This window comes from Aethalodelphis obliquidens, unplaced genomic scaffold, assembly GCF_003676395.1.
Source record: "Aethalodelphis obliquidens isolate GAN/ISIS:26980383/991018 unplaced genomic scaffold, ASM367639v1 scaffold6, whole genome shotgun sequence".
Taxonomy (NCBI): Eukaryota; Metazoa; Chordata; class Mammalia; order Artiodactyla; family Delphinidae; genus Aethalodelphis; species Aethalodelphis obliquidens.
In genome coordinates, this window is record NW_020837950.1 from 46,316,644 (window position 1) to 46,341,644 (window position 25,001).

General features: G+C 40.1%; 1 protein-coding gene across 4 annotated transcripts in view; it reads right to left on the bottom strand.

Moving 5' to 3' along the window:
* Nucleotides 1–25,001, bottom strand: part of ELOVL6 (ELOVL fatty acid elongase 6) — a 135,038-nt gene that overhangs the window by 18,767 nt on the left and 91,270 nt on the right. The window lies entirely within an intron of this gene.

The window sequence follows — 25,001 nt, forward strand, 5'->3', positions numbered from 1 at the left end:
TCTTAGAAGACTGCCATTGGCAGGAAATAGGTAGAGAGGCATCACAGTCATTTGCATTTACCCAGAAGCATTAAAAATGTTTTGTAAACAAAAGTAGGAAAACTCCTCAGTGCTTTCTTCTGAAGGCCATGCCACTTATTCTGCACCAGTGTTCCAAAAAGAGGTCGTGGAAAAGGGGAATGGATGCAGGGCAGGATCTCAAGAACTCTGATAACCTTTGTGTTTCAGCTTGAGAACTATCCCTTGGGATGAGATGGGGTTGGCTGAAAACTCCTGGAATTATCTCAGTTCTGTCCTTTGTCCAATCATTCTCCAAATCGCCTGGCTCTGTTCCCTGAATCTCTCTCTCTAATCCGTCTTTCTCACAGAAGCCAGAGGAAGAAGGCTTAGCTCTGCTCTCAGAACCCCCCCCTCCACCCACCAAAGTCCACCCAGGTTCACTCCCCTGAGCTCCCATAACCATTCACTGACACTGCTCCAACACTGTCCTTCAATGCCCTGTATTGTATTTGCCTCTACATAGGCATAGGTGCTCAAAGATTGTTGAAAAAGTGAGATTGTTGAAAAGAAAACTGACATATGGACTTGTTATCAAGGAACGGCTAAGGAAACAGGAGAGCTCTGGAGTGTGTTGAGCTCAATGATGTAACATGAAGTATGAAAGGACTTGGCAACTGGAACAGGCAACGTCCGTCACGTAGTGAACCCTGTACGCATGTGTCCCAGAGTTCACAAGCCACACGCATGACCGAAAGGAGAGCTGGCTGACCATGGGGGGAGATGTGTTTACCCATCCTATTTCTGGCAGCATTCCCTTTTTAGGTTCTAAAAGTCAGTTAGCATAGAAAACAAATTTATGGTTACCAAAGGGGAAAAGGGGGTGGGGGAGGGATAAATTAGGAGTTTGGGATTAGCAGATAGATACACACTGCTGTATATAAAATAAACACCAAGCTCCTACTGTATAGCACAGGGAACTATTTTCAGTATCTTATAATAAACGATATTGGAAAAGACTATGAAAAAGAATAATATCTGTGTGTGTATAACTGAATCACTTTGCTGTACCCCAGAAACTAACATAACATTGTAACTCAACTATGCTCCAATTAAAAAAGGAAAAATAAATTAAAAACAGTCAGGAGATAAACTAGTGAACAGCTACTGAAATGAGCAGCAGCCTCACCCAATAGGGAAACAGGAGTTTTATTTCTTTTCAGAGGCAATATCGTTTATTTAAAATGCCTTAAGTGCCACTCCCGACTAAGTCATCCCACTAGGCTACCCCGTCCACAAACGTGCATCCACCAGCGCGAACTAAAGGTCAACTCTGCACAGAACCAAGGTAATGAAGTTGAATTCCTGGCAACTGCCCATTAAGTGGGGATTTGGTGAGTAGCTTCTCTAATGACATATGGCCTACATTAAACAGAGTTACTCTTTCCAACATATAAAACAATCCTGCATAGGATTATTGGTATGATTTTACATTTGTAGATCCTGTTTAATCCTTCAGTGTCTCCCCGCTGCACGTAGAATGTAACCCCCAGCTCCTTCGTGGGACCTGCAAGGCTCTGAATGGCCTCTCCTTCCCCCCTTTGCACCTTCCTTCCTGCCATTCTCTTCCCACTCACTGTGAGCCAGTCATTCCAGCACTTTCTGATCCTTTCAGTTTTCTGCCTTTTCCTCTCCTTGGGGAGCTTTTTTCCCCCATGTTCACTTGAAGGCTGTTCCTTCTCACTTTCATATCTCAGAGAAATGTCCCCTCCTACTGGAATGACCTAAGCCTTTACGGTCAATAAGCGGCCCCGATTTGGGAATGGGGAGGTGGATTTCATTGTTAACGTCAGGTAATGGAGATTTTGCCATCTTACCTGAGTTGATTTTTCATGGTTTGTCTTTACCTCACCAGATGATGGCTAAATTTTCATATGAAAAGTTGCCACCATCACCAAATTAAGATTATTAGCTAACTGGGGACTGACTTGCTGCTGTGGAAGGTATTATAGAAGTATGGATACGGCATGTCCACTTAGCATACAGAGCAGACACTGTTGGCTGCCTATTCAAGGGCCAAGTCCCTTTCTCCTTCTCCGTGTTAAAAGAACCCTGATTTGGTCCAGGTTCTCCCAACTCATGATTCCCCTAAGGAACGTGACCTTATCTTCAACTTAGGAATAGATCCTAATTACCTAAGCAAGTTTTAGTAATCCCACTTCCCTTACCAGTGATTTGTTAAGATGGGCACTGACCCAATTCTAGCCAATGTGATGTGAGGAGAGGGCTGCTGGGGGCCTTTTAGGGAAAGGTTTCCTTACTCATTACCACATATTGCTTGGAAGTGCAGCAGCCACCTCGCAACCAGGAGGGAGCTGCCTTGAGGACAAAGCTAAGTCAGAGAGGATGGCAAAGTATTCCTTCAAGATGTGACTGAGCTGCTGAGTTAACTCATCTTTCAATGACCCCATCACAAGAGTTCTTGTTTTGGGGATAAAACTTCCTCACAGTATATGCTATTTGGAGTTTTGCTTTTTATTATTTACACCCCAAAGCGTCCCAGCAGACACAACACACCAGAGACTTCAGGAGACTTTTGAACACTAGTTAACATTTGGTAGCTATCAAATCTTGGCCAACCCAATACATCTAGTCATAGACACTGCTGGTGAACTACTTACTGTATCAGTTATCTGCCTTTCATAGACCAGTGGGAGATATGGCAGTGACTTCTGTACAAGCCAAAAGCAAAGAAACACACAAATGACACACTTTCAATATGTATCGGTCTCTGCTCCTTAGCCCCAGACCTATGACTTTTCTGAACCATCAGTACATTGTAGGGATCATGTCTCTCCCCACTGAGTCAAGCCCACCACACCCAGGAAGCTGAGCCCGTCCTCTACTGTATTTTGCTGCTAGACTGTGTGCTTCACACATGATCAGAGTAGATCCAAGGAAAGTAACTTTGGAATAATTACCACCTTTTTATCTTCCTGAGTCTCAAACCTCATTGTAGTTTAACTATACCTAATTTCTTCAGTATCGGCACAGCTATTAATCCTTTCATTGGTTAAATATTTACTGGCAATGTTCTAGATGCTGGGGTGACAAGAATCGATACACTGACCCTGGCTGCTGCGGTTGCTGCTGGAAGACTTCCGAGGAGGTGGTATTGGACTTAGGCATAAATACGTCTCCCAACTTTGAGGGTTAGGGCACGAGGAGGTCATTTCAGAGCACTGCAGAATTGAAAGTTTAGGTATCATGGTGACCCACAACATTGCTGGCAACAAGAGCATAGCACATATTATTGTCCCATATCTGGACATAAGCCTCACTCCCTAAGCTCTGAACAATAAGGCTGACTCAAAACAGAGGACAGTGCATTTTTCAGGGAAACCCTCAGTGCCAGCCATTGGGCCTATGTGTCTGAGGGCAAAGGCGCTTTGTTGTGATGTGACAATGCTACTGCTGGGGAGCCGTCGGGGAGCTGCTTGGCCAGTGGGATGATTGTTATTTGTGGGAAGCCAGTAGCTCTGCCTCTGGCACATCTCAGCCACTGTACGCTTTGGAACCATACAGCTTTTTGTTATAACTGGGCACAGGGTCCTTAGACTGTGATACTTAAAGGGAGCAAACATTTTTTCCTCCCTAAGTTACATCATCTTGATGTGATGCAAGAGACAAGTATGCAGCTTATGTCCTGCTCTGCCCCGTCCTTACCCATACTTCTGGCGGATGTTACTAATCGATCCGGACACACTCTCTGGCCATGCCTGGACATTGCATCAACATTCCCAACCACTATAAGCCACTACCAATAGATTAGGGCTGCCAGTGTCAATCACAGTGCCCTCATTTGCTAGTTTAATGACTGGAAAAATTACTTAACCTAAGTCTTTATTCATCTGAAATAATAATCATACCTAACTTGTAAATTAGTTCTATGAATTTTGTAGGACCATATATGTAAGGTATTTAGTTAGCATAGAGCCTCTAATATATAGGTGCTGAATAAAACAGTTTTTATTGTACAATTATGATTTTATTACTATTTATTGTTGTTATTGCTGCTTTACTCGGTCTGTCCTTCAATGTTGAAAATCACTTTTAACTCTCATCTCACTTTATCAGGTAAGAGCAGTTAAGTCTAATTATCCCTAATCGAAAGTCAAGGAAACTGATATACGGAGAATTTGATTTGCACTAATGATTATTCCTGTTATTAAGTGGTTTATTGTTAAGTGTTTATTAAGTGTTTTATTTCATGAGCCAACTTTTCACAAAATAAGTGATAGCAAGTTCGCAGTAGAATGTGAAATGAGCATTTCCTATAGAACATGTTGAGGGAGAGATTGTTGATATAGAAAAGCATCTGGTTCATATGAAATTTATCTTTCAATCAGACGATAAAGGTTATTCTAAATATCTAGGGCCTCAAAGAGGCCGAGAGTCTGGGCCATTGTGTTTAATGAGGGCAGATGACTACTTACTGCATCATACCCCTTTTCTAGCTGTTAAGGTCACAAGAGCATCTTCTTTTTTTTTTTTTTTTTAAAGAAATACATCATTTTTCCTACCAAAAGCTAGTTTTGATTATAACAGTTAATGGAAGAGCTCAGCGGACGGTGCGGTGGATGTTTCCGCCCCCTTCAGCTATGTTAGACACAATGCAGCAAGGAGATCTGGAGATCACAGCCTGATTAACTGAGGCGCTTCTCCTCTATCAGATGTTCTGGATTTCTGGTCCAGAAGAAGCCTGTTTCGTCATCATTAATCATTTGCCACGGATGTACTCAAGGAAGTGCCAAGAATGCCCATCGGACCGTTACTGTGATACTCTGGGGGTGGGGATGGGAACCTTCTATTCCGTACCATACGCATTTCTGCACTGTTTGACTATTTTAAACAAGCAGATATTAGACTGACAAGTTAAAAAATATATTTTTTAAATAGGTGCCTGGTTACAATTTATACGTTGAATAAATAATCACAATGGTACTAGCTTGCAACTTTTTAGTATGAGGTTGAGATACAACACTAATCCCTGATCAACCCATGGATGACACACTGGCACTGGGACTGGCGAAGAAAGACTGACTTATTTATTGAATAAACACCTATGTCATCAACATCCGCCAAGTGTCAGATATTATAGTGCTCACTGGGTCAGCAAGAGTCTCTACAGCTCATTGTAGGAGACAGTAAACATGTAAATAAACAAATATATGTGTATTGTATAAACAAATTTCAAATTCTGACAGAACAATTCATGGTGTAAGTACTGGGGTCCTTTCTAAAAAAGCTTGAGAGATATGGCTAATCTTCTTTCAAAACCATACTCTGACCATGAGGTCTGACTATGTATTTACTTGAGAAAAAGTTGAATAACTCTGTATTCTAGCCTTCCAATTTTAGTGCCATCTGGAAGTCAAAGTGGAATACCTCAGTAATGACTATAAGAATTCCAGAATTCTGCCCTGTGAAGAAAGAGCCTTGGGTATAAATCATCAATAATACTTTCAATTATTTCTGCATGAACGCTAATAGTTGATAAAACCACTTTAGCATTGCTCCCTTCTTGGCCCTCAACTTAAATGTAAGGTATTTTGGACTCAAAACAACGTTTCTCAAGGACTTTTTATTATGAAGTGTCAACCACACTGACCCCCTTGCCCCCTCCCCACTCCCTGCTAACTCAATAACCAAAGGTGCAATTACTTCCAGGACTGAGTAACAAAAATGTTTCATTACACTTGTATCCTATAATCAGAAAAAGAAAAAAGAAACCACTTGTGAAATTTTGTCAGTTGTCAAAACATGGGAACGGCTGATCTAACAGTAGCAACTCTTTATAAACATGGGAGAGGCCACTGATTTTCCTGATAACAAACTTTAACTGCCATTAGACTCTTTTAGACTCTGACAACTGTCCTAGACTCTGACAGTTTCCAGAATAGGAAGAATACTCAATGATCCCAGAATAGGTTAAAGCAACTTAACAACAACCAAAAAATTACCATGCTTGTGACAGGGAATGATGGCATCTCCATATCAGTATCATGTCTCTAACGACAACTCACCTTTCCACACTGATGACAGGTATCCCTAATAGAGAATGTCTATTTTAGTTTGGTCTAGTCTGGTCTTTGCTAAAAACATATTTTTCAATAATAATATAACAAGCCATCAAAGTGTGAAGGTTTTTTTTGTCCAATAAATCAGCAGTTAAATGGAGATATACATGGTAATTTTTAAAAATTTACTTTCTCTACTCTTTCTCCAGTAACAATTCAGAGTGTACATTTTCGCTTTTTACAGAGTGATCATTTCTAGGTGTGACTCATCTATCTTGACTGGCATATTTAATTGCATACCTCCATTAGAAAGTTTGAAGTTCCTTGTGGATCAAGAAACATGAGGCTAAAATTGCATTATGTACACACGTACACACACACCAAAATTAAAAATACATACATCTTTTGAAATCTTGCCATTTGGGACAACATGGATGGACCTTGAGGGTATTAAGTTAAATGAAATAAGCCAGACTGAGAAAGACAAATACCATATGGTTTCACCCATATGTAGAATATAAGAAACTAATAAACTAACAACAAAGATAAATGAATAAACCAAACCAAACAAAAATATGTAGATGCAGAAGAGAGAGTAGTGGTTACCAGAGGGGGTGGGTGAATTGGGTAAAGGGCATCAACTCTAGGGTGATAGATATTAAAATTTTGGTGGTGAGCACACTGTAGGGTATATGGAAATAAAAATATAATATTGTACACATGAAACATGTAGTGTTATGAACCAATGTTACCTCAATTTTAAAAAATTAATTAAAAAAAGCAAAAAAGATGGTTAGGACATAATGTAAATGTCCTAATATAATTGACATGAGAATTATTAAATACATTACAATGAACACAATACAGCAATAAAATATACCAGGTACAGTTGCCTTGGGTGCTGACATAGAAGAGCTCCAGGGTAAATGATGATTAAGTGAAACATATAAGGAGAACATTCTATAGTATGATCCAATTTGTGTACATTTTTAAAAGATTATGCATACACAAACTGTTAGTTATAAAAATATTTATGAAGGAAAACCATTCAAGCTGTTAACAGTCATTCCTATTAGAATTTTGTTTCACAATATCCATGCATTGCTTTTTTTCTGGAGCTATTAGAAACCCAATTTTAAATTCTCATTTCTAATATTTATAATCTGATATCAAATAACCCCTTGGGTTTTTTGTTAATAAAAAAAATGATACCTTAAAAGCAGTATGGAGGTTCCTTAAAAAATTAAAAACGTAGAACCTACCCTATGGTCTAGCAATTCCACTCGTGGGTATATATCCAGAAAAAAACGAAGACTCTAATTTGAAAAGACACATGAACACCAGTGTTCATAGTGGTGCTATTTACAACAGCCAAGACATGGAAGCAACCTAAGTGTCCATCAACAGATGACTGGCTTAAGAAGATGTGGTACACACACACACACACACACACACACACACACTGGTGTATTACTTAGCCATAAAAAAGAATGCAATATTGCCATTTGCAGCAACATGAATGGACCTAGAGAATATTATGCTTAGTGAAACAAGTCAGAGAAAGACAAATGGTATATAATATCATTTCTATGTGGAATCTAAAAAATAATACAAACGACTCTGTATACAAAACAGAAACATCTCCATAGACATAGAAAACAAACTTATGGTTACCAAAGGGAAGTGGGAGGTGGGGAGTGATAAATTAGGAGTATAGGTTTAACAGATACAAACTACTATACACTAAAATAGACAAGCAACAGGGTTTACTGTATAGCTTAGGGAATTATATCCAATATCTTGTAATAACCTATAATGGAATATAATCTGCAAACAAACAACAACAACCCAAAACTGAATCACTATGCTGTAGCCCTGAAACTAACACAATATTGTATATCAACTATATCTCAGCAAAAAAAAAAAAAAGATACCTTAAAGGTCTGAATGTTACTTAGACAATAACTCCTTTGCTTCTCAGAGATCAGATATATTAGATGGAGCTTTTAGTCTACAGGGGAATCAGACAGCCAACAACAACCATGAAAAGAAACAGAAATAAATAATTGAAACTGAGATACACGGCAAATCCTGAGTAGAAAAGCTGAACCTAGTTTAGAACAGGAATGGGAGGATAGAGAAAGCCTCTGGAGAAATATCATTTAAACCCTGAAATATGGAATAGCTTCCACTGCATTTCTTGTAATGGTATCTACTGTTACATAGAATCACATGGGATGATATTCATGAACTCCTAGACTAGGTAAATGCTACATGTTGCGTGTGGAGTCTATTAGAGCTAAAGACTTCATGAAAGAAGCTATCTTAGTCGATACTTTGGTTCCCTGACAGAGAGAGGGCGGGCATGTACTCTATGACTGTTCTCCCACCACGAATCCCCTTGATAAGTCAGAAAACTTCAGTCTGAACCAGATGTTCTTAGTAAAAGTTTGGTAGGATGGTTTTGTATTGATGCACTTTCTGATGTATCTATTACCTTAACTTGTAAACCTAAGCGTTGGGGAAAAAAAAAGAGAAGAAGAAGCCTTAAGGATCTGAATTGTTGCTTAGAGAATAGTGCAGGGTACAGTCCTTATATCGGGAGTGTGCAACTTGGATATAACACACTTATTCCAGGTATCTGACAAGGCAAAGAAATATTGGGTCAAGTTTGAAAAACTAACTTGATATAGACCAGCCTGGCAGAGTGGAGAGTAAGGAAGAGTGGCAAGATTAAAAATAATAATAAGAATAAAGACAACTGGGGTATAATGGATCTCAATTAGAATTCCCCCAAAGAAATATGATACCTGGCTCTAGAATTATAACAGTTTAGTTTTAATTTAGAATTTTGATTGACTGCACACTGTTTCATAAAATAGGCAGGATTTTCTTTTATGTTACTTGAGCCACTGTTATTATGTTTTAATCTGAGATACAGGAATTTCACTTCCTTGGCAAGACTAGTAGCCTCCACCCCATCAGGGCTAGAGGGGAAGGTGGCCACTGCTACTTTGCCCCGACTCTCAGACCGCATGATGCCAGCTTCATTTCTGGCTGACAAGTACTTAACTAGTTGGTGGCATGGTATTTCACATTTAAAGAACTTTATTGAGCTCCTACATTATGAAATTTGATTTTCACAACAACTTCATGGGGCGCCACTCTCCTGGTTATATAGACAAAGAGAGACATAGGCATGCGGAAGGCAGGGGACTGGCCCTAGGTTACACAGTTACTAAGTAAAAGAATCTTCTGACTACAGCTCCAGTGCTTTGCCCTTTAGCCAGCACTGACCCTGAACTCCCCAGTAGGCTTTCATTTAGGATAGTGGTTCTCAACCTGAGTGGACATGACAATCACCAAGATGCATGCTAAAACAATTCTAATGCCTAGAACCCATCTCATACCAATTCAGTCAGCATCTTAGATGTGGAAGTACCTATGAGTCCTGGCTCTGGGTTAGGGACACCCTGGAGACTTCATCCTCCAGGCTGCCTTCCACTCCCCACTCCATGAACCTCTGGATGAAGCTGCCCAGGTAACTGATGAAGAAATTTGCTTATCTCTGTATCACTGCTGTCCTAGATGAGAACCCTTCTCTCTGAATTCAACCATTGATGGAATGCCATCTAATTCATTCTTGGGAAAGTGGAGACTTGCCCGTGACTAAGGCTTATTTGTTTTCACCTACATATGGAAAGCACAGTGTGCTGGTTTCTGAACTTTTACAAATGGGAACAAAGAGATAAAGTCTTACCATTAGTGACCCCTATTAAGTATGGCAGAAAATTAAAGTAAGAGACTTGTATGAACTAAAAAGAACCTGAAAATAAATGTGGGCATAATAGAGATTAATGTTGAAGCCAAAAACTCACCAGAACCACAAAAGTGGTTAAACATCTTGTTTCTATAGAAAACTTTGTTCCTTTGAGAAAAACTCTTAATCTCTTTTGGAATATTCCCAAATTACTAGGACAGTGATAACACCAGTGCCAAGACTAACAGCATTGATCCATTAACTCCATTGCACAGTCTTAACTAGGTTTCACAACTGCAAGAGGAAACTTTTTTTTTTTTTCCTGAGGGACGATGAATGAAAATTTCATTGGGAGAATACTTGAGTTGATGATATATAACATTATCTGTATAAACAGTCTCTTCCCCAACCCAACCCAACGCAAAATCTGAAACAAAAAAAGAAGGAAAGAAGGGAGGGAAGGAGGAGAAAAAGTCACCGTGACCCTCAGTTTTCCACATCCTTAAAACTGGGGACTAGGAATGTCCTTTAGGATTTGAGCCCTAAACTTCTGTCAGATCATATTATAACTATAAAAGAAAGGGAGGAAACATAAGTCATAATTTTCTCACTCTTCATGTGCCCAATTCCTTTCTTTGGGCTGTTAATCTAAAAATCCATTAGATAAATTTTTAATCTTTTAAAGCAGCTCATTGACTTATTTTTTTCTGAGATTTTCATCATCATTCACCGTAATTGAATGACTATAATCACAAGACATACCAAAGAAAGTAAATTTAAACAATATTCATTTCATAAATATTTATTAAGTATAAATGCCTACCAGGTGATAGGCCCTGTGCCATACCTTACCCCTATTGAAAAGAGTTTAAGAGATCAAACACCACCACTGAAAAGAGGTAGTAGGAAAGGAAAAGATATTCCTTTCTAAAACATATCTTGTGTTAATATATTTTTTTAAGATAGGGATATACAGATCTCCAGGGAAATTTCTGGGAGATTTGCCAAAGGATCACATGGCCTGAAACATATGGTGAGCTCTTTGGCAACTTTATAACGTGATAACGGGAGACCCAGCCTCCCCATCTCTGGGTCTTTTGCATCAGAAATGCAGTAGTTCTCACACAGATCAATTCACCACCACCGTCATGAAACTAGAGGGATGGACAGATAGACAGATAGATATTGATTGGAGCCCTTCAATGAGAGCTACTGACTTATTAGAGAGAGCCTAAGTCTTAGCAGCTAAATGGTGATCTCAGAACATTAAGCCTGCAGGTTAAAAAGTGGAAATTGTGAAAATTCATTGTAGTGCTATTCCTAGGAATCGCTGGGAATTTATCTTCCAGGTGAAACTCAACCTCTTCAACTGTAAGGTGTTTACAGATAGAGACCAGATGGGTCACTCTTCAAAAGTGACACACCGGCAGTGGTTGGCAGTGACTAATACTGCAGAGCTCACCGACTCCTCCGAAAGAGACCCCAGCCACAAACCCTAAACAGCACTTACAATCTCTGAACTCATGACCAATTCTGAATCCCTTTCTTAAAAATGTCAATATGCTGGCATGGCTACTCTGACCTTTTTGAATACCAAACAGTCTGCTGTGGGATCCTCTCACTTCCATTTCACGAACTTCCCATGGCTCCATGGAAGTCCAAGAGTTTTCCCTCTCCTGCACCTCAAAGCCCAAAGTATAGCCTCCCACAGTCCTGTACAATGAGGCCACAGGAACTCGTGGTCCCAATTTCATCACGAAATAATTTTGAAAACAGAAATTGTAGCATAGACAAGCACACTGCGATACATTTGGGTATACCAGGTCTAATGGAAGAAGAAAAATCCACTCTGCTCCTTAACTCTTCTATAGGCCCTTGGCTTGCTTACTGTCTGTTTCCATTTTTCCTATTAATCCAGATTTTTGAGTAGAGACAAATCTGTTGTCTACTAGCAGCAAAACATGGAGCTGACCAAAATGACTACTTTAAATTATTATGCCTAGGAAAAGTTGTATATGAAAAATTTCATCTGTCTTCACCCAATTAAACAAGACATGCACATCCCTAAATAAGACTATTCATGTAGGAAGGTAATGCTAATCACCAGTAAAATATAATATCCATTGAGATAATTTATATGAAAATATTTCTGATGACTAAGGCATCCTCTTGAAGTTTAAGGTGTTTTCAGAGAGGCACCCTGGTGTTAGGCAAAGAAAATCTGGCAACCAGATTCCTCCAAGTACTGAGTGCTTTAGGGCACGTCCCATAAATCTTCTCACTCCCTTTGGAAAATGAAAATGGCATCGTCTCATATTCTGCCTACATCACAAGGTGTCATGAGGATCACATAAGCTGATGGATGTTAAAAGTATTCACTAGCCAACAGTAAAACTTCATCATTGATAACACCACAGTCTTTCATCAACAAATCTTTTCCTGACTACATCATTTTTTCTTCCAATTTTATTGAGACATAATTGGCCTACAGCACGGCATACGTGTAAAGGGTACAACATAATGGTCTGACGTATCTACATCATGAGATGATGACCACAATCAAGTTTAGTGAACAGCCATCATCTCATACAGACACAAGATTAAAGAAATACAAAAAAACTTTTCCCTTGTGATGAGCACTCTTAGGGTTTCCTCTCTTAATCACTTTCATATATAACATGCAGCAATGTTCATTATATTGGTCGCATGGTACATTACATCCCTAGCACTTATTTATAACTGGAATTTTGTACATTTTGACCACCTTCATCTAACTTCCGCTCCCACGCCCCACCTCTGGTGACCAAAAATCGAATCACTTTTTCTATGAGTTTGTTTTTTAAGTATAATTGACCTACAACGTTGTGTTAGTTCCTGACGCACGACATAGTGATTCAATATTTCTATACATTTCAAAATGATCAACCCAACAAGTCTAGTTACCATCTGTCACCATACAAAGATACTACATAATTATTGCCCGTATTCCCTACACTCATGTTTCATCCCTGTGACTCATTTATTTGCACTTTGGAAGTTTGTACCTCTTAATCTCCCCTCAGCTACTTCTCTTCTCCCTCCACACATCATTTTCATCTATAATCTCTCTAATTTCTGTTGAAGCAAACACACATAGTAACTGTGTTCTGTGAATCTGTAAGAGCTAGGAACATGCTTACACTCTCCTACTGCTCTGTTTATTTTAGTGCATTTCTTTCTTCCTCAAACACAAAAAATTTCAAGTTCAATCTGTTAGAGCTGAATGACAATATTCTGGTTAACTTTTAAGAAAAGACATCTATATATATGTTTGTCTCTTAGTTAAGAAATCATACCTGACTACTAACACATTAACAATTGAAAACAACAACAATGTTAACCACAAAAATAGAGAGCATTAAAGCTTTGATGCCTTGTGTTAATACTGGAAAAAATCTCAAGCCCGTTCAAGCACTTGGTTGGGACCGCAAGTGCATGGAGATATCTCCAGCTCGTATGTTTCATACCACATGGAAGCACACTTTGCACCTGGACTCGTTTGGCATGCCATCAGTCCTATTCCCCTTTGTTCCCACAGAGGAATTTTTTTTTCAACCCTCAAGGCAGGAAAAGTTTTAACAACCATTAAGTGTGCTTTCACAAATTATCTTAAAAGTGTTTGGTACCTAAGGCTGGATGGAAGTGGTTTGGGCCTGTGAGTTACCCTGGGCCCTATGAATAATAGGAACTCAGTGGGTATTTGTGTGCTATGGTAGTTATGATTATGAGTAGGACTGGGTAATAAAAACAAAGGTTTCCAGGGACTTCCCTGGTGGTCCAGTGGTAAAGAATCCGCCTTCCAATGCAGGGGACATGGGTTTGATCCCTGGTCAGGGAACTAAGATCCCACATGCTGAGGGACAACTCAGCCCACGCCTGCCACAACTACTGAGCCTGTGCGCCTCAACTAGAGAGCCCACGCGCCGCCAACTACAGAGCCCACACACCCTGGAGCCCATGCACCACACCTAGAGAGAAACCCACGCACCCCAACGAAAGATCCCGCATGCCGCAACGAAGATCCCACGTGCCACTGCTAAGATCCGATGTAGCCAAGAATAAAATAAATAAATATATTTTAAAACAAAACAAAAACAAAAAAACCCAAAGGTTTCCAAAAGTCAGGGGACTTTGCTTTCTCTTGTCTCGCAGATCACCGCACTACTGAACTTTCCGAATGGCCTCCTCATGCACAGTTGAACTCTCCAGACCTCTGTAAGTTTCCTCAGGGGAGAAGGTCTTCTCACTTCCTTATCAAACGTGAGCCTGAGGAACAAGGGGAATTCCCTCCACCTCTGCCCCTGACTTCCCAGCCATCCCAGTAAAGAAGATGGGACCCTGAGGTTTTAGGGCTTTTCCCTCCTCTGGAGGAGAAGCCAGTTTCCATCTGATGTTTGAGAAGGGAAAAGAAAAAATATAGCCTAGAACACAGATGGGAGGCATTTGTTTTGTGTGTGGCATTTCCGACCTCCCTTTCTGGCCTTCTCCCTTGTCCTGACTCCTTTCCTTTCCCATAACCCACAGCCCATCAAAACTTTTGAGTTTCAAAGTACAGATTCTTCTGCTTCTCCACCTCTACTGGAAATTCCCATAATTTCTCAATTAGATGTTAAAGACAAATGAGATTGGAGGAGGGAATGACTGACACTCCCTTACTCTTCCTGGGGTGTTAGGTGACTTTTCAACTAATACAAGTGCAGATAGAGTCCAGGTCCCTAAAGAATTCCAGACAGGGAAGGGATAGGAGTTTTTAACCATTCATGCATTCAACCAATTATTTCTTGAGTGTTTTATATGTTTCAGGTGCTATTTTGAGTGAAGGAGAGTCCTGAAATTTTAGGGCCTGGAGAAGTTTAGAAAGGTTTAGGAAGTTTAGAAAGACATTAGGTAGCGGGCATACAACAGTAAACTCAATAGATAGGTCTCGAATTTCTTGGAGCTTACATTTTAAAGTGGGGAGAAACATAGTATATCAGAAAATATGTTATTCTGGGAGAAATGCCACCTAACATGTTACCTAACCAAAATGTTACCTAAATCAAAAGAGTGCCAAGTCCATCTCCCAGTCCAAACTCCTGTACCTTGGGCAATCACTTCAAGAACACAAATCAGATGGATTTTCCAGTTAATGATTTAAAATATTGGAACCAAAAACAAATCAAAAAGTCCAAATGTAGGTGACATAGGCGTCTTTGATAAAAATACTAAAATGACTTCCAGAAACAAATCAAAGTTTCCAACAATGAAGCGGTGATAGAATGAAACCCAACTTGATCAAAATTATTACAGGCATAGAGGTGTTGCATGGAAGTATTACAGTACAGAAACGGTAATCTCTAACAAGCAGAGTATAAAACTGAGCTCCAGTATCACATGGTCACAGTCAGTATCAACACCAAACCAATATCAGGCAAGTTGAAGAAATTGCCTGATAATGACTCAGCACTTGAAGCTATGAATTGAATCCCTTTATCAGTAGAGATGAAGAATTAGTGATGAGTGGCTGAAGGAAAGAGAGATAAACATTAGTACCAATATCTTGGGACAAGAATGCTCCAAAGCATGAGAGGATGAGGGTGAAACCAGAGCTATTCTCTAAAATGTACTCTATATAACTATATATGATAGGCTGTATCAAGTTTTCATTATAGAATCATAATGAACTTGACCGTTATCCACAAACCACTTAGCAACCCCATAGACATTTCAAATTAAGGAACCCCTTGGTATTGTTACATGTAAATATCATAACTTGTAAACCTTACTTGAATACTGAGACAAGAATCTGGCACCCAACATGAGTGAAATCAGAGCACAGATATCCCTTTAGAAAATTTTAATTTTATCCGATTGTTTGTACCTGAGGTTGTTCATTTAAAAAAATTCTTCTTTTCTTTTTGCAGTACGCGGACCTCTCACTGTTGTGGCCTCTCCCGTTGCGGAGCACAGGCTCCGGACGCACAGGCTCAGCGGCCATGGCTCGTGGGCCCAGCCGCTCCGCGGCATGTGGGATCTTCCCAGACTGGGGCACGAACCTGTGTCCCCTGCATCAGCAGGCGGACTCTCAACCACTGCGCCACCATGGAAGCCCTAAAAAAATCCTTTCATTCTAGCTACAGCTACCTTTTTATTCCTCACAGTGTGAATGTTCCTGTGATCGCTGACAAACATACAACAGCAGTAGGGGAAAAAAAAGACGTTCTCGGAGATCTAATCCACCCAGGCAGCTGATTTATTTCAAAAGAAGAAATGACTAAGTTACCCATCAGAATTGCTAAAGCTAAGAGAAATGGACAATATCAATGGTTGGTGAGAATGGGGAGCAACTGGAATTTCCACATGCTGTTGGTGAGAACTTAAATTGGTACAAACTCTTTGGAAAACTGTTCGGCAGAATTTCCTAAAGCCAAACCCTCTGACCGAGCAATTCCTCTTTTAGGTAAAAACCCAACAGAAATGCCAACATAGCGCACACTAAAGGACAGGTATACAAATGTTCACAGCAGCATTATTCATATCTCCATGGTAAAACAACCCAAATGTCTACCTACGATAGAGTAAAATAAAATGAATAAATGAAGTACTATACAGTACTGCTACAGGTAAAACATGCATGCTTCTTACAAGTATAATGAAAGAAAGATTCCAGGTACACAAGGGTGTATATATTGTGTGATTCTGTTCATATGAAGTTCAAATAGAGTCAAATTAATCTGATGATAGAAGTCAGAGTAGTAGTTACTTCTGGGGAGATAATACTTGGGAAGGGGCACAGAGAGATGCTTCCAAGGTGCTGGTAATGTTTTATATCTTGATCTGGATGGGTTTTATGCAAGTGAGGTCACTTTGTTAGAAAAAAAATCATTGAGTTCTACATTTACTATGTGTGCATTTTTCTGTATGATATACCAAAAATAAAAAGGCTTACAAAAAAAAGTCCAAAAACCTTATTCTATGCCTACTACATACTAAATTCTTTTTAGGTACAAGTTCTTTTTAGGTTCAAGGGATTAAAAAAAGAGAAAAAGACAAGGAACCTAGTGTCAGAGCCTATATTCTAGTGTCTGTGGGGGGCAGATAACAATACATAAAAAACAGCTTAAAGATTTCATATAGTGCCAAGTGCCACAATGCTAAGTAAAATTGGGTGAGGTGATAATGATTAAGGATGGGGACAGCGAGATCATCTGCTGAGGTCAGAGGAGGCCTCTCAGAGGAGGTGACAGGTGAGCTAATGAAAAGGAGCCGGTCTGGCCAAGACCTAGAGGGGAACACGGCAGGTAGAGGGACGGACAACGGCAACGGCAACGCAGGAGTGAGCTGCACGCGCTTGTGCTGCGAGGCCGGCGAGGCTGGCAGCGACAGGGGCTACAGGGAAGCGTGGTTCAACAGGTGGGCGGGGACTAGCACTTGTAAGGCCTTTGAGGATTTTTACATGGTTACAGTGATAGTAATATTAAGAATTAATAATCAAAACCATAAAATTTATTTTATTCTAACTGCACTGCATAGGCATTGGTGGATTTTAAGCAGGGGAGTGACATGATGTGCTTTATGTTTTTAACGATAACTCAGACTTCTGTGTGAAGAATGGACTGTAATACAATCAGAAAGGCTACAATAATCAATATAACATAATAGTTAATATAATTAAGACTAATGTATAATTATTAACCATATTAAAAGATAATGATTTATCACTATATAAGAAATCCGCCAGGGAGAACATTTAAACGGATATTATATCTCTCATTTCCAAATGAAAGACGATGCTGGCTGCTATGTGGTCACAGCAGACATGAACGGAAAGAAGTAGACAAATCTGTATACCTGACAGGACATCCTGAAACACCATGCGTGGTGCCAGATACCAAGGAAGACAGCTAAGATTTTTGGCCCGATGAACAAGGGTGGAAAATGATGCCAGGTACTGAGGTAGAGAGGAATCGGCTTAATTATTAATTTATTTGCATGTTAATTAATTAACAAAGTCATATTGGGGAGTGGGTAGAGAGGAAATCCAGAGCTCTGTTTAGATATATTAGATATGAGAGGCATATCATATGCATATCCAAGTGAAGATGAAATAGCTTTCAGATGAAGGAAAGTTTGTAGTTTAGGGAAGAGATCAGGGCTGGACACTTCATTGGAGAGTCATCTGCTGTTTAAGCACGTGTTGAATGAGATGAGATCACTTAGGGAGAGAACTGAAATAGAGGGGAGAAGGGAGCACCTAACTGAGCCCTAGGACGCTTCAACTTTCGGAGGTCAGAGCAGAGGCAGGTATGCACCTGAGCACCGTGGCAGAGGTAGTGTGAGGAGACTGCTCTGAGGTCCGTTAGAGATGCTACCTGAGCAGATGAGGGTGAGAGCAAAGGTTACTCCCTGTACTGAGCTTTGGGAATAGGAGGTAATCAGGCCATCTTGACTGCAAACTTTGATGAGCTTTATTAAAAAAAAAAAACTCAAAACACCCCCATAGTTTAATTACAGCATATATACTTTAGGAAATAGAGGGGAAAAGGCTAGTCATGACCCTATCAACATAACACAATGATCATAATTTGTATTACCTTCCATTTTGGCTCATTTTCCATTCATGGTTGAGCTGACAGTACCTAAGCAGAACAGCCTACCTGGGTACATTTCTTACTTATCATCAGCCATTTTCCCAGGTTGCTACCTAGTCTTCCTGAACCCCCTAGTCAATATCTGCATCACTATTCCACCAGATGCTTGCACTCCCTTCTTTTCACATTTCTCTCTACATTGCTTCTAATTACCTTTAAGTGTCAATAATGCTGCCCTGGGCTTCCCTGGTGGCGCAGTGGTTGAGAGTCCACCTGCAGATGCAGGGGACACGGGTTCGTGCCCCGGTCCGGGAAGATCCCACATGCCGCGGAGCGGCTGAGCCCGTGAGCCATGGCCGCTGAGCCTGCGCATCTGGAGCTTGTGCTCCACAACGGGAGATGCCACAACAGTGAGAGGCCCGCGTACCGAAAAAAAAAAAAAAAGCTGCCCTAAACATCATTATACATGAAGCCTCTCCTTGTTTTGTGTTATTTCCTTGGGATAAATTCTCAGTGGTGGAATTATTGAGTTAAAGGACCAGCTATGAACATTTTCCATAAAACTGGTTCAGGCAATGTTGATTCTGAGGGAGGATGGGACAGTCAAGAGAGAAAACGCAAACCTATAATGAAACAGGAACTCGAGATTTGGCAAATCATATGTGCGTGTTGAGTGGAGGGAGGTGGGGTGGAGAAGGCAGAATCATGGAGACATTGCCCTCGTAGGAAGTCATAGCAGAGGTCTGAGACACGGCTGTAGGGCTGCCTTTGCCTCCCCTGGCTCTGCCAAGATGGCTTTAGGTCGACCAGAGAGCTGATTCATCAGGAAGCTGATTGAGATTATAACGCCCTGAGTGAAAGGTTACCAGAGCACTGCTGTTATCTCAGGTGCAAGCAAGAGACCGGTCCATGGTGCTGGAGGAAATGTCTGTAAGAAGGTCAGAGACACAATAAGAAATGCAGGAGTAAGGGTCAAGTATGCCGTGGTTGGCAAGTCACAGTCTGATACCTCTGCAAAGCAGCTCACCATGCACTGGACTTCTCAGCTACTATACATCTCCTGAAAGTCTTTAGCTGTTCTATTGCCAATGTATGTGCGTATGTGTGGGTAGGGATGTCCCTGGACCCGGGTGGTGGGGGGAAGGGTAATGTGTCAGGGGCATATAAGAGCCCTGAAATTACACAGAAATTTTAACGATAGTAAACCATGGAGGTCGATGAAAATGCAGATTTCTAAGCTCCACCACCAGGGGCTCCAATTTAATAGCTTTGGGGAAAGACCCAGAAACGGGAATTTTTAATAGACATTCCAGATGTTTTGATGCATGTGGTTACAGTTTGAGAAACTCAGTAGTTTCTCCTCCTTCTCTGGCTTATAAAATCATATTCCCCTCTTATGTAAGCCACTCATAAAAAAAGTCTTTCTGGAATTAGGACCTCTATTTCTGATTTTCCCAGTTATGTGAGCAGCATGGCATTGAGCAAAGAGCATGGGCTTTTGAGTCAGACCAACTAAAAGTGATCCTATAAGTAAATCTATAACATGATTCACCTGTAAGCTGTACGTTCATGGGTAAATTTCTTCATCACTCTAAGCATCGGTTCCTTCTTTTGCAAAATAGGGACACAGTTGCATTTTATATGAATTTGGATCATGACACTGTGAAATATCGATGTATATACGATATTAATCAAGATGTATGTAAAATCTGAAGGAATATGAATTCCCTACATCTAAAATATACTCAAGAATCACACAATTTCGGGACTTCCCTGGTGACGCAGTGATTAAGAATCTGCCTGCCAATGCAGGGGACACGGGTTCAATCCCTGGTCTGGGAATATCCCACATGCCACAGAGCAACTAAGCCCGTGTGCCACAACTAGTGAAGCCCATGCACCCTAGAGCCCGCGTGCCGCGACTACTGAGCCCATGAGCTCTAGAGCCCACGTGCTGCAACCACTGAAGCCTGTGCACCTAGAACCCGTGCTCCGCAACAAGAGAAGCCACCACAATGAGAAGCCAGTGCACCGCAACTAAGAGTAGCCCCTGCTCCCCACAACTAGAAAGCCTGCGTGCAGCAACAAAGACCCAGTGCAGCTAAAAAGAAAGAATCACACAATTTCAAAGCTGGTGGCGCGACTGATTTAAACTACCTTTACAATGCTGCCCATGGGAGCACCACATCAGTGGGGAACAGGAATACCCACAGCTTTGGTCATTACCTTCTGAACCACTGTTGTTTAGGTGCCTCACCTACTTCATCTTAAGAAGACTTAAGGGTGATTTTGGTGACTACCAGGCTGTTACTTCAACAATCATTGCTGATAAATTATAACAAGGTTATCCAAGTATTCATTAAGGGGGTGGGGCTAGTGATAGAACAGAGAAACGTGTCAGAAACCAAGAACATTCAAATGAAGGAATAAAAGTTAGATATGAAGAAAAGTTACTATTAGGTATGTATTTATTTGCTGTGTTTAAAATTATTCCTATGGGAAAAGGCTTTTGAATTATGAAAGTTCTGAAATATTTGAGGATACTGAAGAACTCATCCCATCTGAAAAAATGTGACTTCACTAGGATAGTATTTTCTGTTGTGAGCGTAAGATAGCGTAGATAAAGCACCCAGCATATATCATCTGATCTGGTCATTAGGTTTGGAAATTTAGAGCAAAACCTATCATTTCTTCTCTATTCTAAACAGAGGGGACCTGTTCACTTTAAATCAGGGTAATCTTAAAAATTTTTGGTAAATAAAGAGTTTTCAGAACAACAAAAATTTCCCATTCAAACTTCCTGTTCCCCTCCCCAGCAAAGGCTTTCATGAATTACCTAAATAAAAGTCCCAAGGAAACCTGGTTGAAATCCTCAGCTCTTGGATTACTAAGGCAGCCTAGGAGAGGATAATGAGTCTGATTTCCTCTCTTCTTTATTGTCTGCGGTTTTGACTGGATGGTTCTCTACTATGCATTCTATTAGTCAAAGCAAAAGGACCACTTCTGAGAAAACTGCTCCCTTAGAAATATTTTTTTATAAAATCCAGTCACTATTCTTGTACCTTGGCTCACATTTATTTCCTACTACAAGACCAGGGTTATCTGAACAGCCTGAAGACTTGGCAGTTCTAGAGGGTAATTATTCTCACTTTTGGACTTGATCCAATACAGGAAACAATAAAAGACTTCCGGAAGGTTTGCAAGCCCAGCTGTCTCTGACACTCCTCCTCATTCTGCAAAAATACTTGAATGAGTTTCTTAGTGCACCTGTCATTAATGTCACAGCAGAGACTTGCCCTTACCTTGTTTGTGTAGCTACTTAAACTGCATTAAGAAACAATAATTTAAAACTTACGGTGGAATAAAGGAGGAGTTAAGTTTTTAAAGCAGGTCCTATTTTCTGGTCGGTTTTTGGTACAAAATACTTCTAATCAAAATGGTTTCTACTAGCTTCATTTTGTCAAAAGATTGCTCATCCTGTCCTTAAAAATTAGTCACTTTGGTTCTGCCTTTCCTTTTTGCATAAAGATTAAAAATACATGGTTTTATTGATTTTTGAAGAGTGCTTTAAATTATAAGTCTATTTAGGATTTATAGAACGTCTCACACGGTTTTGCCTAGAAGTTTCAAGAAAACAAGAGGCAGTGGTACAGAAGCTTCCAAACCCTTGAGTGATTCCTAGTCAAAGTGTTCAGTGGAACTAAGTTCAGAGTTTGTTTTCACCAAAACCAACAGCAGGGTGTTAATGGCTTGTATATTTTACGGGAGGCAAAATGAGAACAAATATTACTTTCTATCCAAATGCTGGGCGCAGCAAGAGCAAGTGAAAGCACAAGGACTTACTTGAGTATACTGGTGTTTTAATGTAGAGACCCTACAATTGAACTTAGCCAGAACTTGCACAACAGATTTCTTTGTCCTCTAAAAAATTAAGGTCTTTTTAATTTGGATTATTCAATTTTTTCCCTTTCTAGCCAATGTTACTTTGATATATTTATATCAAATATATATAAACACATATATTTATTATATATATTAATTATATATTAATATTTATTATATATTTTATATATTTGATATAAATATATCAAAGTAACATCGGCTAGAAAGGGAAAAAAATGAATAATCCAAGTGATAACCATAAATTTCATTGGGATAAAATGTTTAAAAAAGACAAAATTAATAGTTCAGTCTTCTCCTCATGAAGAAATAGAAGTTCAGTCTTCTCCTCATGAAGAAATATGGACACAGTGGAGTATGAAGACATGCATTTGGCTGACTACGACTATAGAAGGCTGCCTACACACCTGGTATCCATTTCCACTGGCAGTCTCACACACAGATCATCATTGCCTTTCTGCATTTCTCAATAATTGAAATTCACTCCTAATAGATCTCATGCCTTTTCTGAGATGCAGGCAGAAGGTCAGGACATTAGCTGCTAACATTGTGGATTACGAGATTCTTGCCAAACGAGAACTTTTCAACAGCTGGGCCAACCGTTCTTCTTGTCAAAGCTGCTCATCGTTCTGATATGATATCATGGCATCAAGACAGCAAGTCATAAGTGTTACAAATTCAGTGTTTCTACCTGAAGGGCCTTGGGCTGCATGACGAGCACAGCCATGATGATGAGCATGATGACGAAGAGGAAGAGAGCCGTAACTTAGGTACCCAGAGGGCAATAGGCTCCTATGTTGCAGTGATTTTCTTTGTAAAATACAACAGGCTTTAGGTTTATTGTCTAGAGTTAAAAGTGGGCAAATTACTTAAATCTTTCAGAATCTTGGTTTCCTCATTTGTAAAATGAGAAAGCACATACCTCAAGGCAGCTGTGAAAGTTAGGTAAGACAATATATGAGTTTAGCACAGTGCCAGGTACCTAACGAACACCCGGTGAACAATATCCGTCATTGGTGTTAGCATTATAAGAGCAAAGACCAAAATTCTCTTAAAGCTTTTTTCCTTAGTTCCAGATAACATTGCTGAATCTTGTGTGTTTCGGGGTGGGGGTGGGTTAGACTGTGTTTGGAGCAGGGGGACGTTTTCGCTGTGGGTTCTTTTTGAGCAGCAAGATTTATCATTGGTCATTTATCTACGTCGGAACGTTTGTACAGTAGGAACAGAAGTAGAAGCGAAGTGCCCTCCATTGATACTTCTGCCTGCCAGAACCCTGAAAAAGATGCAGCTTGTGCCCATCACCAGTGGCATTCTGCACATAAGGGTACCACACATTGCTTGTAGCATGTACCATCCTTCCAGTCACCATCCATATCCACATGTATACTTGAGACATAATTGTGAATCATTTTGTGCTGGAGCTGGAGACACAGGAGAAGAGAAGGCCTCTCCCGCACGGGGCCACAGGACTCAGCCTTCTGAAAACGCCAAAGAAAATCTGACTTTCCTTCTTTTGTTTTTGGCCGTGCTGTGTGGCTTGTGGGATCTTAGTTCCCCGACCAGGGATTGAACCCGGGCCCCCTGCAGTGGAAGCACAGAGTCTTAACCATTGGACTGCCAGGGAATTCCCTGACTTACCTTCTTTAGAACTATCTTCTGATCCAATTCCATTTGTAGTCTTAGCTTGTGTGTATAAATGTGAAGAATTATAGAATGTATTCTAAAGGGATGGCAGAAAAAAGGTTAATAAAATATTTCCAGGTCAGGCAAAGATGGAAGAAAACAGATATTATCAATTTAAGAAATACGCAAGGCAGGAAAATGTGCCTTTGCCTTTACTTTTAATGAATTTGAACTTTAACCTAGTTTTCCACTATGTAGTTAGGGGTAAGTTCTTAAAGAGTGCAGGAAATTTCATATCTTTACATCTCAGCGGTGTCAATCAGCAGCTTAGAGAACGCTCAAGTGTGATTCCCTCACTGGTAGGTGTGACAAAAGATGTGTTTGGTCTCAGCAAAAATGTAAGAGGTGGCAAGAACGTCTTGAGAAGTTAAGATGTAACCTCCTGGGCCAGGCTGTCTGTTCAAAATTGGAAAAATTCTAGAGTTTTAATCATGTTCTTTTTAAAGGCAGAAATTCAATTTTTCTTCCTCAGCTCTTCTTTCTTGATCTCTGTGGCCTTGTCCTGGACCTTTTGATTTTTTTTGGCACCAAGCTAGTATAAACTCCAGCTTAAAGCTAAACCCTTTCAGAGAACCCAAATCCCTGCCTCCTGCATAATAGAACTCTGAATAGCTAATGATTCATAATTTCTTCAAATGATAGGCAATTCTATAAGCTGTATTGAAGATTTCTGCTCCAGCTTGGGTTAACACAAATACTTAGAATCAATGACAATCTCTCCTGGCTACTTTAATCACCCTGCTCATCTACTTCTCAGAACAAAAAAAAATATATAAAAAGCCACCTTTCTGTCCACCATGTTACCATCAGTAATGAAATGAAAAGAATAAAAGAAAACCATCGCTATATTATGCTGTTAGGAAAATGCAGTGTGAGAGCGATGAAATATTATGCCCCAGATCAATCATTTGAATCATACAGATTTGTTTCTAAACCCCAGGATTCTGAAAACTGTAAAGAAAATAGTGGATA